We start from the raw sequence: 16,750 nt of genomic DNA, 5'->3' as shown, positions 1-16,750 counted from the left end.
AGACCAGCTCAAAAGAAACAACAATAAGCTACAGAGAGTTGTTTCTTTTGTAACAAGTCTAGACACATAAAAAAAGATTGTACCAAATATCATGCTTGACGTGCAAAGAAAGATATAATGCTTGACGTGTAAAGAAAGTTATATCATGCTTGACATGCAAAGAAAGATATAACAAGTCTGGAAACCTAGAAACACTTGGTGGATAGATTCTGGTGCTACTACTCACATAAGTGTTTCTATGCAGGGTTGTCTGAGTTACCGAAAGCTAAGTGATGGTGAAAGACACATCTTTGTGGGCGATGGAAAATCGGTAGAAGTAGAAGCAATTGAGCATTTTAGGTTGTTATTAGGAATTGGTTTTTATTTGGATTTAAAAGACACTTTTATTGTACCGTCATTTAGACAGAATTTAGTTTGCCTTTAAATTCAAATGTTATTGGAACTGGTTATTTAAATACTTATGACAACCTTTATTTGTTAGAAATAGTTGCATCCTATAATGAAACCTTGTATGTGGAATCACGTGGTATTAAATGCAAATTAAATAAGGAAAATTTAGCATAATTATGGCATAAGCGCTTAGGTCATATCTCAAAAGGTAGAGTTTAACGCCTTGTGTCTGATGGTATTTTAGAGTCCCTTGACTTCACAGACTTTGATGTCTATGTCAATTGTATTAAGGGAAAACAGACTAAAACCAAGAGATTGGGTGCCAATAGATCTTTAGACATCTTAGAATTAATTTATACAGATATTTGTGGGTCATTCCCTGTGGCATCTTGGAATGGTCAACAATATTTCATAACATTCATAGACGATTACTCACGTTATCGGTACCTATATCTCATTCATGAGAAATCTCAATCTTTGGACGTCTTCAAAGCTTATAAAGCTGAAGTTGAGAATCAACTCAACAAAAGGATTAAAAACATCAGATCTGATCGTGGTGGTGAGTACTACGGTAGATATGATGGCTCAGGTGAACAATGTCCAAGACCATTTGCAAAATTCCTAGAGGAATGCGATATTGTCCCACAGTACACCATGCCAGGATCACATAGTATGAATGGTGTAGCTGAAAGACGAAACAAAACTCTTAAGGATATGGTAAGGAGCATGATTGCTCATTCTACCTTACCTGAGTCCCTCTGGGGAAAAGCATTAAAGACAACAGCTTACATTCTAAATAGAGTACCCAATAAAGCAGTTGCAAAAACACCTTATGAGCTTTGGACAGGTCAAAAGCCTAGTCTAAAACACTTTCACATTTGGGGATGTCCAGCTAAGGCAAGGCCTTATAGGCTAAATGAAAAGAAATTGGACTCCAAAACAGTAAGCAGCTACTTTATTGGTTATTCTGAGCGATCTAGGGGCTATAAATTTTATGATCTCATAATAAAAAATATTTTTGAGACAGGAACTGCAACATTTTTTGAAGATGTTGAGTTTGGAGGGAGAAATAAGGTTAAAAACATTGCTTTTGAGAAGGAATTTGATTATAACTCAGTTCCTACTATCACTTTTGACGATGTTCAGGTTCTTATACCTATCATTGATCAAGAAGTGAATCCAGAACCTCTACAAGACAATGTTGAACAACTCCCCATTCAAAATGAGGTAATTGTTCCAGAAGAACAAACTCAACAACCTCAAGAACAAGTGCCATTAAGGAGGTCCACAAGAGAAAGGAGAAATGCTATTCTAGATGATTATGTTGTATTTCTCGAAGAACATAAGGATGATAATGGAATGGTGGAAGATGATCCAATCAACTTTCATCAGGCCATGAAAAGTTCTAATTCTCAAAAGTGGATTGATGCTATGAAAGGTGAGTATAAGTCTATGCAATACAATAAATTTTGGGAACTTGTCCCATTACTTGAAGGTGCAAAACCAATTGGTTGTAAATGGATATTTAAAACCAAAAAGGATGCAAATGGTAATACGGAGAGGTATAAGGCGCGCCTTGTAGCTAAAAGATATACTCAGAAAGAAGGTATTGATTTTATAGAGACTTTCTCTCCAGTTTCATCGAAAGACTCCTTCAGGATAATCATGACGCTTGTTGCTCATTTTGATCTTGAGTTATATCAGATGGATGTTAAAACTGCGTTTCTTAATAACAACATTGAAGAAACAATTTATATGGTGCAACAAGAAAATTTTGAGTCGAAAGACTCAAAGAATATGGTTTGCAAATTGATAAAATCCATCTATTGACTCAAACAAACTTCCCGTCAATGGTACCACAAGTTTCATCAAATAATTGTTTCATTCGGTTTGGAGATGAATATTGTTGATGATTGTGTGTATCACAAATTCAATAGGATTAAGTACATATTTTTGGTTCTATATGTTGATGACATTTTGCTTGTCACTAATGATATAGGCTTATTGCACGAAACCAAGAGGTTTTTATCTAAGTATTTTGAGATAAAAGATCTTGGGGATGTATATTTTATTTTAGGAATTCAAATACATCAAGATTGATCTCGAGTTATTCTTGGTTTATCACAAAAGAGCTATATTGATAAAGTACTCAAAAGGTTTGGTATGCAGAGTTGTAGGCCAGGTGACACCCCTGTCACTAAAGAAGACAAATTTAGTCTTACTCAATGCCCTAAAAGTAACCTTAAAATTCAGGAAATGCAAAAGATTTCCTATGCATTAGCTGTTGGGAGTTTAATGTATGCTCAAGTATGTACGCGTCCGGACATTGCGTACATTGTTGGGATGTTGGGCAAATATTTAAGCAACCCTGGTATAGACCATTGGATAGCAGCCAAAAGGGTTATGGGATATCTTCAGAGAATAAAAGATTACATGCTTACTTATAAGAGATCAGATCTTTTGGAGGTCGTAGGGTATTCTAATTCTGATTTCGCTGAGTGCCAAGATAGTAGGAAATCTACATCGGGCTATATTTACTTGTTAGCTGGATGAGCTATATCTTGGAAAAGTGTCAAACAGACACTTGTAGCTTCGTCCACTATGGCGGCAGAGTTTGTAGCATGCTATGAGGCATCAAACCATGGAATATAGTTGCTAAACTTTGTCACAGGGCTGTGCATTTTGGAGAATGTAGAAAGACCACTCAAATTATTTTGTGACAATAAGTCAACAGTGTTGTATTCCAATAGCAACAGGAGTTTATCTAAGTCAAAGCATGTTGACATAAAGTTCCTAGTTGTAAAAGAAAGAGTTAAAAATGGTCAAATATCCATAGAGCACATTGGGACAAACTCCATGATAGCAGATCCGCTCACAAAAGGTTTACCACCCAAGGTCTTTCATGAGCACACTGCTCACATGGGTGTTACATTGTTTAAGGATATCATGATTTAGTGGCAGTTTATATTTTATTTGTTCTATGTTTGTTTTCAAACATTTATGTATTTGGTTATTTTCTGATCAGAAATGAAGTATTCAGTTTATTCACTCTGTTTATTATTTTGATACTGACCTCACTCAAGTTTAAAGAGGACCAGTTGGAAATAGACATGTTTAGATCATATTGCATGTAATTTCCATGCTACATATCCATACTTGATCTATGTCATTTATTTGTGTTAATATACGTGATTAGGGATGGATTTAGTTACGATATATGTAACAAAAGTCGTCTTGGTTCTATGTTAGCATAATTAATGGACGAGATTGTTCAGAATATCTTTTGGATATGATAGTAAAATTTTGAGCTCATAAGGTTGTATGAGCTCATAAGGTTGTATACTGACATGTAATTATAAAGGAATTAGTATATATATGTGTGGTCTAAGTGGGAGATTGTTGGAAAATATGGACATCATATATATAATAAAGGTAATTACATGTTATTATTTACTATCATGATATGTTAGCCCAAATTAAAAGTGATCTAATTTGCTTAGAATTTTATTGGGCTTTAATTATTAAATAAAATATGGGTCAAATATGTGTAGGTACTCTAGTAATTGAGTTCTAATCAAATTTTAATTAATGATGGGCTAATTAAGAATTAGGACTAATATGCCAAGGTTATAAATATTAGGGTTATAGTCCCCAAATTATACACAAGATATCTTTTCTAATATGTCATCCTTATGAAATAGGGTAAATATTCTTTGAATTTCTTGTGTGCTAATTTGGAAGATCAAATCCCCAAGATTAGGAAAAACTCCAAAAGGAATTCATGGGTTCAGGTACACTTTCGCTTTTAGTTTTATTCTTGATTTATTCTTGATGATTTGACATGATAGATCCTAGTTTATTAAGTTTTATTTTAGATTTATTTTACAAATCAAACACAATTGAAGGTAATCCTCATCTCTAAACTTGTTTTTAAGTTGATTTCAATAATTATTTGTTAATTAAAATGATTATAATGAATTTTCTGTAACATCCCAATTTTCGACGGTGTCGAAAATAGTGGTTCGAGACCACTAAATCTGACGAGTGAGGTTGAAAATTTTATTAATTATTATTCACGAGTCAAATGTGATTTTAGAAATATTTTTGAATTGGTGATTCCTGTTTTAGAATGAGTTATTAGGTAAAATGGTTTCGAAAACAAGGTATCGAGATCTCAATTTCATAAATCAAGCCATAAATATTTTTATAAATATTTACGGAGTGTCATTAAGTTAGTATTAAAGTTTCGTTAGAAAATTTTAAAGTTATGATAGTTAATTAATTAAAAAGGACTAAATTGAAAAAGGTGTAAAATTTGTTAATTAAGAGAAATAGTGATTAAGTGGCTTAAATAGTAAATAGGGAGGACTTAATGAGTAATTGGGCTTAAGTGAAGAAGCTGAAACGGCATAAGCACAAAAAAATGACAAAATGATGTGATTAAAAAGGCAAAATTGGAAATAAGGAAAATTAAAATATCAAATAGAAAAATCTAAAGAGTTTCTAGCAATTTCTTCACAATTCCTAGCCAAAAACACCATAGAAGAGTCTCTAAAAGCTATTTTTTCATATTTTTACATCATGTGAGTTCAATTCTTGCTCTTTTTTAAAATTTTTGTGCTTTTAAGACTTTTACAATTAGGTCCAACTATCTATTTCATTAGTATTTGATTTTATGGGTAATTTTGAAAGTTACATTGATGGGTGCTGGATGTTTTGATGAAATAACATGGAATTGAAGCTTTAATTTTGTTATATAAAGATTTTATAAAGTAAATTTGATAGATATTGATTTTAGGACTAAATTATGAAAAGATTAAATATTAGGGTTTTGTATTAAATACTAAGTATCAAAACCTGTATAATAACTTATAATATTTAGATAAACTATCAATAGAGAAATTAGTTCATTTGATGGACTAATTAGAGAGGGACTAAATTGTAAAAGTAGTAAAAATTAGGGTAATTGTGTAATTTTGAAAGTTAAGGGGTATTAATTGTGAAGTGAATTGAAATTCAAATATATGCTAATAAATAAATAATTTTATATTTTCGATCAAGAGCCCGTAGATAATCGTGAAAAAGAGAAATTAGCAAAATAGTTCCTGAAGTACTACAAATTCCACAGTTTAACCCAAGTAAGTTCGTATGATTAAAATTTAATGATATATTTTAAATTGATGAATGGCATTATGTATTTATTCATATCATGCGTTGGAAATAAAATTATTGTTAAAGTTATAAAATTGAATTGAATGTTTAAAACGAACGGAATGCAGGATTAAGAACAGTTGTTCAGTGCAAAGGAGGAATTGACAGAAAATTGCCCAAGTAAATCGACGTTCAGCATTTGTTGCAAACTTTCGTGTTTACTTTCCATTTAGCTCTAATGAACTTCAGTTAACTCATATGAGTTTCCATTTAACCCTAATGGGTTTCCGTTCAGCTCTTTTGAGCTTCAGTTTAACCCTTATTGGGTTTCCGTTCAGCTCTTATGAGGTTCCGTTCAACCCTTACAAGTTTTCTTTTAGCACTTATGTGCTTCTGTATAGCTTTCGGGCTTCTGTATAGGATGTACTCATATCCATAAGACGTTCTCCGATTTGACAAGTTGGTAAGTGACATATGAAATTTAATGTTTGAAGACTTAAAGCTATTATTGATATTGATATGTTATTATTGATATTGATCTGAAATAAGTGAATTCATCAATTAAAGTTGTAATTGGAAGGAAATGTATTTTGAATGCTTTATTTAAATGAGTTGTTATAGTCTGTTCGGTAAGATTTATGTTTAAAGCCAGCGAACTTACTAAGCTTCAATAAGCTTACTTGTGTTGTTTAATGTTTTTTGTAGATTTTCGAGAAGTCGAGAGATCGGATCAACACATCGAGCCACACTATCCAACTTGTTTCGGTAGATTTTGTAATACATATTATGGTTTATATAACATGTATAGGAATTGAAGGCGTTATATAAATGTGTAACACCCCAAACCCGGCCTAGTTGTTATGGCCAAATCTGGTGCGTCACCTTGAAATGTTTCTCAAAATTAAACCCCGTTTCTTAAGTTTGAAAACCTCTTTATTATAGTTTAACTGACCATTATCCAAATGTTTGCCTTGTTAACTGCTAATGTTATGTTAAGTTGATTTAAAATGCGGAAGCATTTGAAAACTCTACGTTTAAAGTTCACGTCTTTGAAAATAATAATTGTTTTGAAAACTCGTTTTCTCCTAACTAGTAGTTTAAAATATAAAACAAAAGCCCACTTAAAAATTTAAACCAAATTAGAGGCCTTATTACAAAAAGAAAATCAGAACCCAACTTATTATTAAATTAAAATAATAGCAATAAGAAAAGCAGTGATGGTGTGGCCATCTCCGAGTCTCTCGCAGCACCGAATCGTCTATGGCTGAAGATTACCTGCACAGTTAAAGGAGAGGGTTGAGTTTGCGAAACTCAGTGTGTACTCCCCTTCTAAACAATCACTATGCAACATGCAGAATCAGTCTGGGCCTGAGCCCTATACAGTATCAGTATAGTGTGGGCCTTAGCCCATTACAGTAACAGTGTGGGCCTTAGCCCAATATAGTAATCAGTACAATGCAGTGATGCAACCTATCCCAATCCAGCCAACCCACCACTCCGTACCACCAACACACCATGTGGGGATAAAATTGACCCACCCAGCCAACACACCAATATCACAGCAAAGCTGCTAGTAACAGTAACGCATCAAAGCTGCGAGTAACAGTATATGTGGCATAACCACCAGTATAGTAGACTTCCCCTATATCAGAATCTCAACCCCATGTAGCATGTCATGTCATAAATCATACGTGTATGCAGTATGTCATACTCAGTAGCAGTTATATATATATATCATAGAACAAGTCGGTCATACACACATTTCAATTCCTGGGGGTACAACAGTCATTTTACCCTATAGGGGTATTTCGGTCATTTTACCTTTGGGGGTATTTCAGTCATTTTACCCTTCAAGGGTATTTCGGTCATTTTACCCATCGAGGGTATTTCGGTCATTTTACCCTTCGAGGGTATTTCGGTTATTTTACCCTTCCAGGGTATTTTGGTAATTTTACCCTTCAAAGGTATTTCGGCCATTTTACCTATTGAGGGTATTTCGATCATTTTACCCTTAGGGGTATTTCGGTCATTAACCCACAATTCACATGTTGGGCTTACCACTCGAGTGTTCGCACGCTCGTATGGACTCAAACGCCGTGTTATCAGCTTTTCACCGATTTACGGTTGCAGTAGGTGATTACACACTTGATTTGTGAAAACGAACAACGATCCACGAGCACCCAAAACCTACATTTGACCAAGAATCTTAGTTAAACGTCTACGCAGTTATACTATCAATTGATCCTAAGTTGTAACGCCCCAAAAATTCAAGTCTTTAATTTTTGCATGATTTGTCACAAATCATGCAAAAATTAAAGACTTGAATTTTTGGGGCGTTACAACTCTACCTCTTTAACGAAATTTCGGCCTCAAAATTTACCTGGTTAGAATAGGTGAGGGTATTGTTGTCTCATCGCCTCTTCGGGTTCCCACGTGGCTTCTTTTGAATTGTGATTACGCCAAAGCACTTTGACTAGTGGGATCGATTTCCTCCTCAGTACTTTAACCTCACGGTCTAAAATCTGCATTGGCTCTTCCTTGAAGGTCAAATCTGGTCTAACCTTGATTTCTTTAACTGGTACTATGTGCGTAGGATCAGAGCGATAACACCTTAGCATGGAGACGTAGAACACATCGTGAATATGGTCTAATTCTGGAGGCAACTCAAGTTGATAAGCGACCGGTCCCACACGCTTCAGTATACGGTAAGGCCCAATGAACCTAGGGCTAAGCTTACCCTTCCGTCCAAACCTCAGTATCTTTTTCCATGGAGAGACCTTGAGAAATACGAAATCCCCACAGAATACTCAACCTCACGACATTTAAGATCCGCGTAAGACTTCTGCCTATCAGATGCTTCCTTCATCCGATCTCGAATCAGTTTCACCTTCTCTTCGGTATCAGATACTAACTCTGGCCCCAGAACCCGCCGCTCAACCAACTCAGTCCAACAGGTCGTATGGTGCCATTTGAATACTGGAATGGTAGCTATTATTATACGCAAACTCTGCTAACGGCAAATAGTCTTCCCAACTGCCTCCAAAATTTGAATCACCCTCTGAGACTGACCATCTGTCTGGGGAAGAAACGCAGTACTAAAGTCCAGTCTAGAACCCAAAACCTCATGTAGTTTCTTCCAAAACCGACGATCTCTATCTGATATTATAGAAACCAGTACCCCATGAAGTCTTACGATCTCAGCCACACACGGCTTAGCCAACTTCTACAAAGAGTAATCAGTACTGACTAGTTTAAAATGGACAGATTTAGTCAATCGATCTACAATAACCCATACCGAATCTTTCTTGGTAGGCGTTAAGGGCAACCCACTCACAAAATCCATGGTTACTCTCTCCCACTACCAAAGTGAAATTTTAACTGGCTGAAGTAACCCTGCAGGTAACTGATGTTCAGCCTTCTCTTCCTGACAAATTAAACATTTACCCACAAAATTAGTTACTTCATGTTTCAGTCCTGGCCACCAATATAACTCACGAAGATCTCGATACATTTTATTCCTGCCCGGATGCATAGCATATGGACTAATATGCGCCTCTCCCAGTATAGACTGCCGCAAACCATTATCCCTTGGTACACAGACTCTCCCACGAAAGCACAATATTCCTTCACTATTCAACCTAAAATCCGAAGTTTCCCCATTCTCAACCTGTCGAAAATGAAGAACTAGTGACTCATCCAACAACTATTTACCCTTAATCAGTTCAGTCCACGTCGGTCTAACTTGTAGCTCAACCAACAAGCTACCATAATCAAACAAGCTGAGATGAGCAAACACCGCTCTCAAATCACATACAGCCCTACGGCTTAGTGCGTCAGCTACCACATTAGCCTTACCAGGATAGTATTCAATCGAGCAATCATAATCCTTAAGCAGCTCTATCCATCTTCGCTGCCTAAGATTCAACTCTTTCTGAGTGAGGACATACTTAAGACTCTTGTGATCTGTGTAGATAATACACTTCTCACCTTATAAATAGTGCCTCAAAATTTTCAGTGCAAATACTACCGCGGCTAACTCCAAGTCGTGAGTAGGGTAATTCGTTTCGTGAGGCTTAAGTTGACGAGATGCATAGGCAATCACCTTACCCTCCTGTATCAGCACACAGCCCAAACCAACGTGTGATGCATCACTGTAGACGGTGAATTCCTTCCTAAATCTGGTTGTATCAAGACAAGGGCCTCGGTCAGAACTTTCTTTAGTTTCTCAAAACTTTCTTGCTGCTTATCTGTCCAATTAAACAACACCTCTTTTCGTAGAAACCTTGTCAGAGGTGCAGCAATTAAGGAAAACCCCTCAAAAAATGCCTATAATACCCTGCTATACCCAAAAAACTTCGAACCTCAGATACAGTCTTAGGTGGTTTCCAATCCAATAAAGCTTCAATTTTTCGAGGATCAACCTTAATCCCCTCGGCAGATACCACGTGACCCAGAAATGTCACCTCGCGCAACCAGAATTCACACTTACTAAACTTAGCATATAATTATTTTTCCCTTAGAATCTGCAGAATAACTTGGAGATGTGTATCATGTTCATCCTCGGTTCTCGAATACACCAAGATATCGTCTATGAATACCACCACGAACCGATCCAAGTAGGGCTGGAATACTCAGTTCATTAAGTCTATGAAGGCAGCTGGTGCATTCGTTAGCCCAAACGGCATCATTAAGAGCTCGTAATGACCATAACGAGTCCTAAACGCAGTCTTATACACATTAGCCTCTTTAACTCTTAACTGATGGTACCCAGAATGAAGATCTATCTTAGAGAAAATCGAAGCTCCTTGTAACTGATCAAATAAATCATCTATCCTCGGCAAAGGATACTTGTTCTTGATGGTTAGCTATTCAGTTGCCGATATTCTATACACATGCGCATGGTCCCATCCTTTTTTTACGAACAACATTGGTGCTCCCCACGGAGACACATTAGGTCGAATAAATCCTCGATCCAATAGTTCTTGGATTTGAGCTTTTAGCTCTACCAGCTCCTTCAGTGCCATCCTATAATGGGCGATAGACACTGGAGCTGTTCCTAGCAAGAGCTCAATCCCAAATTCAACTTCGCGACTCGGTGGCAACCCAAGGAACTCATCTAGAAAAACATCAGAAAAATCCTTAACAGTTCTGATATCTCCAACAGAAATACCCTCAAAATCAGATACACCAACATAGGCTAAATGCCTCACAACCTTTGCGAACCAGTTTTTCGGCCCTTAATACAAATATCACATTAGATAGAAAGTACCTTCACTCCCCAATCACAGTCACCTCCTCATCCTCAATAGTCCTTAACACCATACGCTTAGCAGCACAATCCAAACTTGCACGATGTTTAACCAACCAATCTATCCCCAAGATTAGGTCGAATTCACCAAACGGTAGCTCCACTAAATCCGCTAGAAATATAACTCCTTGAACCTCTAGGGGTACATCTCTGAACAACTTGTCCACTCCTACTGATTGTCCCAGTGGACTTAAAACAGTCATCTCATTAGCGGAACTCTCACACATGATACCCAAGATGCCAGACACAGTGCATGCAATGTATGAATGTGTAGACCCTATATCAATTAAAGTAGTGAAAGGTACATTATGAATTAGGAACGTACCAGTTATAACATCTGGAGCATCACCAACCTCTCGGCGACGAGCAGCATAGACTAGTGCTGGGTGCCTCACCTCACTATTACTAACCCCTCTGCTATACGGTCCATGACCTCGTCCTATACCATTTCCACCTCTAACCTGCCCACGATCTCCCGGTGGCTGCTGACCACCTCTCACTGGCTGAACAAAACCTTGACCTGTAGCTTGCGTCTGAGTAGGCCTCTGAGTACAATCCTTAACTTGATGCTCCTTAGACCTACATATGAAACATGCCCCAATCTTCTTCCAACACTCACCCAGATGATGTCTCCCACAATCAGCACAAGACTATGGTCTTGCCACAGAAACCCCAGCCCGAACTGACCCATCAAACTTGGCATTCTTTTTAAGCCTTTCAGAAAGACTTCAAAGCTCTGAATCCCTCTTAAACCTATCCATATCTTTCTCACAGTTCTGGCACTCAGAGAGCTTCACATCTTCTGTGATTTTTTCATTTTCAACTAGGGCAGCAAAATCTCGCTCCCTCTACGGAGCTATCAAGACTCGCAACTCATCCCGAAGGCCGTCCTCAAATCCCACACAACCTTCATATTCAGTTACCACTACCCCACGAGCGTAGCGGTTCAGTCTCAAAAACTCTACCTCATACACTGTCACAGTTTTATTCCCCTGAATCAAACTCAAAAATTCCTTTCTTCGGGCGTCCACATAACTTGTGCCCACATACTTTCCTTAAAATGTCGACTTAAAGAAATCCCATGTTAACCGGTTGGCCTAAGTGCCTTCTCTCACAGTAAGCCACCACTAGTAGGCCTCGTCTCGTAGTAAAGACACTGCTCATTTTAGCTTTTGCTCAGAAGTGCAATCGAGGTCATCCATTATTCTCTCCGTGGCTTCCAACCAATATTCAGCCACATTAGGGGATACTCCAGAAATACCCCTAAAAATTTCTGCTCCATTCGACCAGAGTCGTTCTGAAATCGACCCATGGCCCACAACACTTGTACTAGTCCCTACGACCCTTTCTAGTATGTGGAGCATAGCTTGACATAGTGCGTCATCCCTAGCTGCTCGATCGTAAGATCCCGTCTCAGTCACTGGAGAAGCTGGTACTTCCCTAGCCTCAACATTAGGCATGTGACCTGATGCCGAAGACCCAGCCCTAGCACAACCTCGGCCTCTACGGCGGCCTCGTGTACCCCTTTCTTGAGCTCCCCTAGTGTTCATATCGAATAATGTATTATCTGTTTAAGAAGTTTTATGCATCAGTTTGTAGTTCCAGTAATTATTAATGTCTTATGAAAAGCAGTAATCATAGTTTTGTTTTTGCGGATCAAGGTCTCCCTACAGTTTCCAGTTCCTACAGTCTCACTTTGACTCTAAGTAAAGAGTTTCAGTACAGTCCGACTATCTATAGTAGTTTTTCAGTGCTTTGCATTTCAAGTAGTCTATAGTATAAAGAGAAACATATAGATTTGGTACTGGAGACTCGATATGCCACACTTGTAATCCCTCAAAAACACTTCAAAAGCAGTTTTCCAAGATTTCCAAAAATTTTCAAAACCCATTCCACAGTCAAGTTTTGCAACCTGGCTCTGATACCACTAAATGTAACACCCTAAACCCGGCCTAGACGTTATGGCTGAATCTGGTGTGTCACCTTGAAGCGTTTCTCAAAATTAAACCCTGTTTCTTAAGTTTGAAAACCTCTTTATTATAGTTTAACTGGCCATTATCCAAATGTTTGCCTTATTAACTGCTAATGTTATGTTAAGTTGATTTAAAACGCGGAAGCATTTGAACACTCTACGTTTAAAGTTTACGTCTTTGAAAGCAATAATTATTTTGAACACTCGTTTTCTCCTAACTAGCAGTTTAAAATATAAAACAAAAGCCTAATTAAAAATTTAAACCAAATTAGAGGCCTTGTTACAAAAAGAAAATCAGAGCCCAACTTATTATTAAATTAAAATAATAGCAATAAGAAAAGCAGTGATGGTGTGGCCATATCTGAGTCCCTCGCAGCACCGAATCGTCTATGGCTGAGGATTACCTGTACAGTTAAAGGAGAGGGTGAGTTTACGAAACTCAGTGTGTACTCCCCTTTTAAACAATCACTATGCAACATACAAAATCAGTGTGAGCCTTAGCCCAATACAGTAATCAGTACAATGCAGTGATGTAACCCATCCCAATCCAACCAACACACCACTCCGTACCCACAACACACCATGTGGGGATAAAATTGACCCACCCAGCCAACACACCAATATTGTAACAAAGCTGCCGGTAATAATAACGTTGCAAAGCTGCCAGTAACAGTAATGCATCAAAGCTGCGAGTAACAGTATATGTGGCATAGCCACCAGTATAGTATACTTCCCCTATATCATAATCCCAACCACATGCAGTATGTCATGTCATAAACCATATGTGTATGCAGTATGTCATACTCAGTAGCAGTTATATATATATATCATAGAACAAGTCGTCCATACACATATTTCAATTCCTAAGGGTATAACAGTCATTTTACCCTTTGGGGTATTTCGGTTATTTTACCCTTCAAGGGTATTTTGGTCATTTTACCCTTTGAGGGTATTTCGATCATTTTATCCATCGAGGGTATTTCGGTCACTTTACACATCAAGGATATTTCGGTTATCTTACCCTTTGAGGGTATTTCGGTTATTTTACCTATTGAGGGTATTTCGGCCATTTTACCCATGAGGGTATTTTGGTTATTTTACCATTGGGGGTATTTTAGTCATTAGCCTACAATTCACAGGTTGGGCTTACCACTCGAGCGTTCGCACGCTCATATGGACTCAAACGCAGTGTTATCGACTTTTCAGCTTTTCGCCGATCTACAATTGTAATAGGTGATTACACACTTGATTTGTGAAAATGCACCACGATCCACGAGCACCCAAAACCTACATTTGACCAAGAATCTTAGTTAAACGTCTACGCAGTTATACCATCAATTGATCATAAGTTGTGACGACTGCTAACTTACCTCAACTTGATCGAGCAAAAAGAAATGGTTTGCTTAACCAGAGTATTCACTAACCTTCGACCCTTTGAAAGGTTCCTAGGCACCAACTGAAAAAGGTAAGCACTTAAGTTAACCGGTAAAGGAAAACACCATTCTATTACACTTACCAATAATGCGCGAGAGAATGACTACCAAACGCAAGCCCAACGATCGGCCCCCAAGGGATGGGAGGATTCGGCAATCAGAGCAAAAAAAAGGGGAGAAACTGAAAAGATGAGGAGGAAAAGAAAAGAAGAGGTGGGAAGGAGAGATGTGGAATTCAGCTTAAGGAAAAAGAATAACGATTGGGGTTTGGAAAAGAAGAATGAGGAAGAAAATGACAAAGTGAAGAGGGGAAGAGAAATGGAGCTTTTGACAGAGAAGAGAAGAGAGGAGAAAAAGTTCAACCAACAAGAAGAAAAAGGGAAGAGAGATTCGGCCAAAAGTAAAAAGTGAAGAGAGAAGAGAAATAGAAACGAACCCAAAACTTGGCAATGTATGCACCAACCGTAAAAAGGTGAACCAAAATTGGCCAAAATTTCCAACTGAGAAAGAGGAAATGCACTTCAATACCGAAAGCCTCAGAATGACCAAGTCAGCACTAGCAATCCCCCTAGCCGAATTTCCTAGAGTGCTAGAGCCCAACTTCGGCATAACTCTTCCTCTCAACAACTCCTCGATTTTCTCCTCAAATCTCTTCCCTTATCACTCCACGAATTTCTACTCAACTCCCTCTATGACCAGTTCAAATTTCCTTCGGCAGCATTTCACTCCAACTCTGTCACTTACACGGCTCAAGCAGAAAAATAGATACCCCATTGCATAACCCAAGACTTGAATCTCAGACTTCACAGTACACAACACACCACATTGCCACTAGACCACAAGCTTTTTTTATGACATAAAACCAACACTAATATTTATAAAGCCTATAAACTAGTGTCCAGATTCATCTAAGAGCAAAAATAAAATTCTACAAAAGCCAAGACTTGAACCCAGGCTTCTCAAACACTCCCATACACACCCAAATCACTTAGCCACTAAAGCAAACAAGCAATTTGTGACAAATCATACAAAAATTAAAGACTTGAATTTTTGGGATGTTAAAAAATGTCAATAATTACATTTTGTTTATGTTTCAAGTTAACTTATATATGAATGGTTTATCATGTTTGGTATAGTATTAGTGTGGTTAATGGATAGATAGTTCCTAGGCTTAGTGGTGAATAAATTGTTAAAACATGTTGATATATGTTGTTGAATGTGTGAATTGTTTTATGTTCTAATTAGAATGTTAAAATATATGTGATAATATGACCATATTAAAGTTAGGAATTTGGTTTTTTTGGTGTCCTTGCTATGGCCTATATGTATGAAATTTGAAGTGTGTAGGTTGAAGTCAAGAATGGGTGAGAAAAAAACTCATAAAATGACCTATTTTTGTCCACACGGGCAGATACATGGGCGTGTGTCACAGTCGTGTGTGACACACGACCTGACAGATGGGCTTGTGGTCTGGCCGTGTATCCCCTGCATCTTAAACTTTTGAAATAGAATGCCCAGGTTTTTGCACATAGCCTAGCACACGAGCATGTGGTTGGCCGTGTGATCCAAGTCAGAGAGTTACACGGGTACAGACATAGGCTAGGACATGGCCGTGTGCCTCAGATCGAATGCCCACACGGCCTACGATAGGGGCGTGTCGGCTGGCCACACAAGCGTGTGTCCCCTGCTCCTAAGAAAATTTTTGAGATTTTATGAAAAATTCCCTAAGTATTCGGTTTAGTCCCGATTCACTTCTAAGGTGCATATTGGGCCTTAAGGGCTTATACAAGGGACAATATGAGTATTTTATGATTGGTTTCTGATATGTTTTATTAAATGTTATAAAATATTTGTATTTATTTTGTAAAGTTCGGTAATGCTTTATAACCCTGTTCCGGCGACGAATAATGGTTATGGGTGTTACATTTTCAACTTCTTCTTTCTTGAACTTGAGGATCAAAAATGGTGAATCTTTAAATTTGAGTTGGAATCCAAATATCAATGAATGTCTAAGATCAAAATAGGTCTAAGAGGTTTTTAATCTTAAACCAAAAGATCAAACACATTTTATGGATCAATTTTAAAAAATTCAAATTCGATTAAGAACATGGATGATTTTTCTGGAAAATTATGAAACGGATTAAATTGTAATAGCCCATTTTTTGGTGGTGTCAAAAATAATGATTTCGAGACCACAAATCCGATGATTAAGTTTGTATAATTGGCATTTAAATTATACGATTTAATAGTAATTTTATATTGAATTTTGATTTGATGATTTTAAACAATTGAATTAAAAGTTAGTGTAAGTGATTTGGTTCAAAAGTCAAGTGGTTATTGAAACCGAGGTATTAGGATCTTGTTTCCTTTATATAAAGCCGTAAATATTTTTATTAAATATTTACAGAGTCGTATATATGTGAATTGAAGTTGGGTCCAGTAATTTTGATGATTTATTGCTTAATTCGTAAAAGAATTAAATTGTAAAAGAGGTAA

This window comes from Gossypium raimondii, chromosome 6, assembly GCF_025698545.1.
Source record: "Gossypium raimondii isolate GPD5lz chromosome 6, ASM2569854v1, whole genome shotgun sequence".
Taxonomy (NCBI): Eukaryota; Viridiplantae; Streptophyta; class Magnoliopsida; order Malvales; family Malvaceae; genus Gossypium; species Gossypium raimondii.
This window is presented reverse-complemented; position numbering follows the sequence as displayed.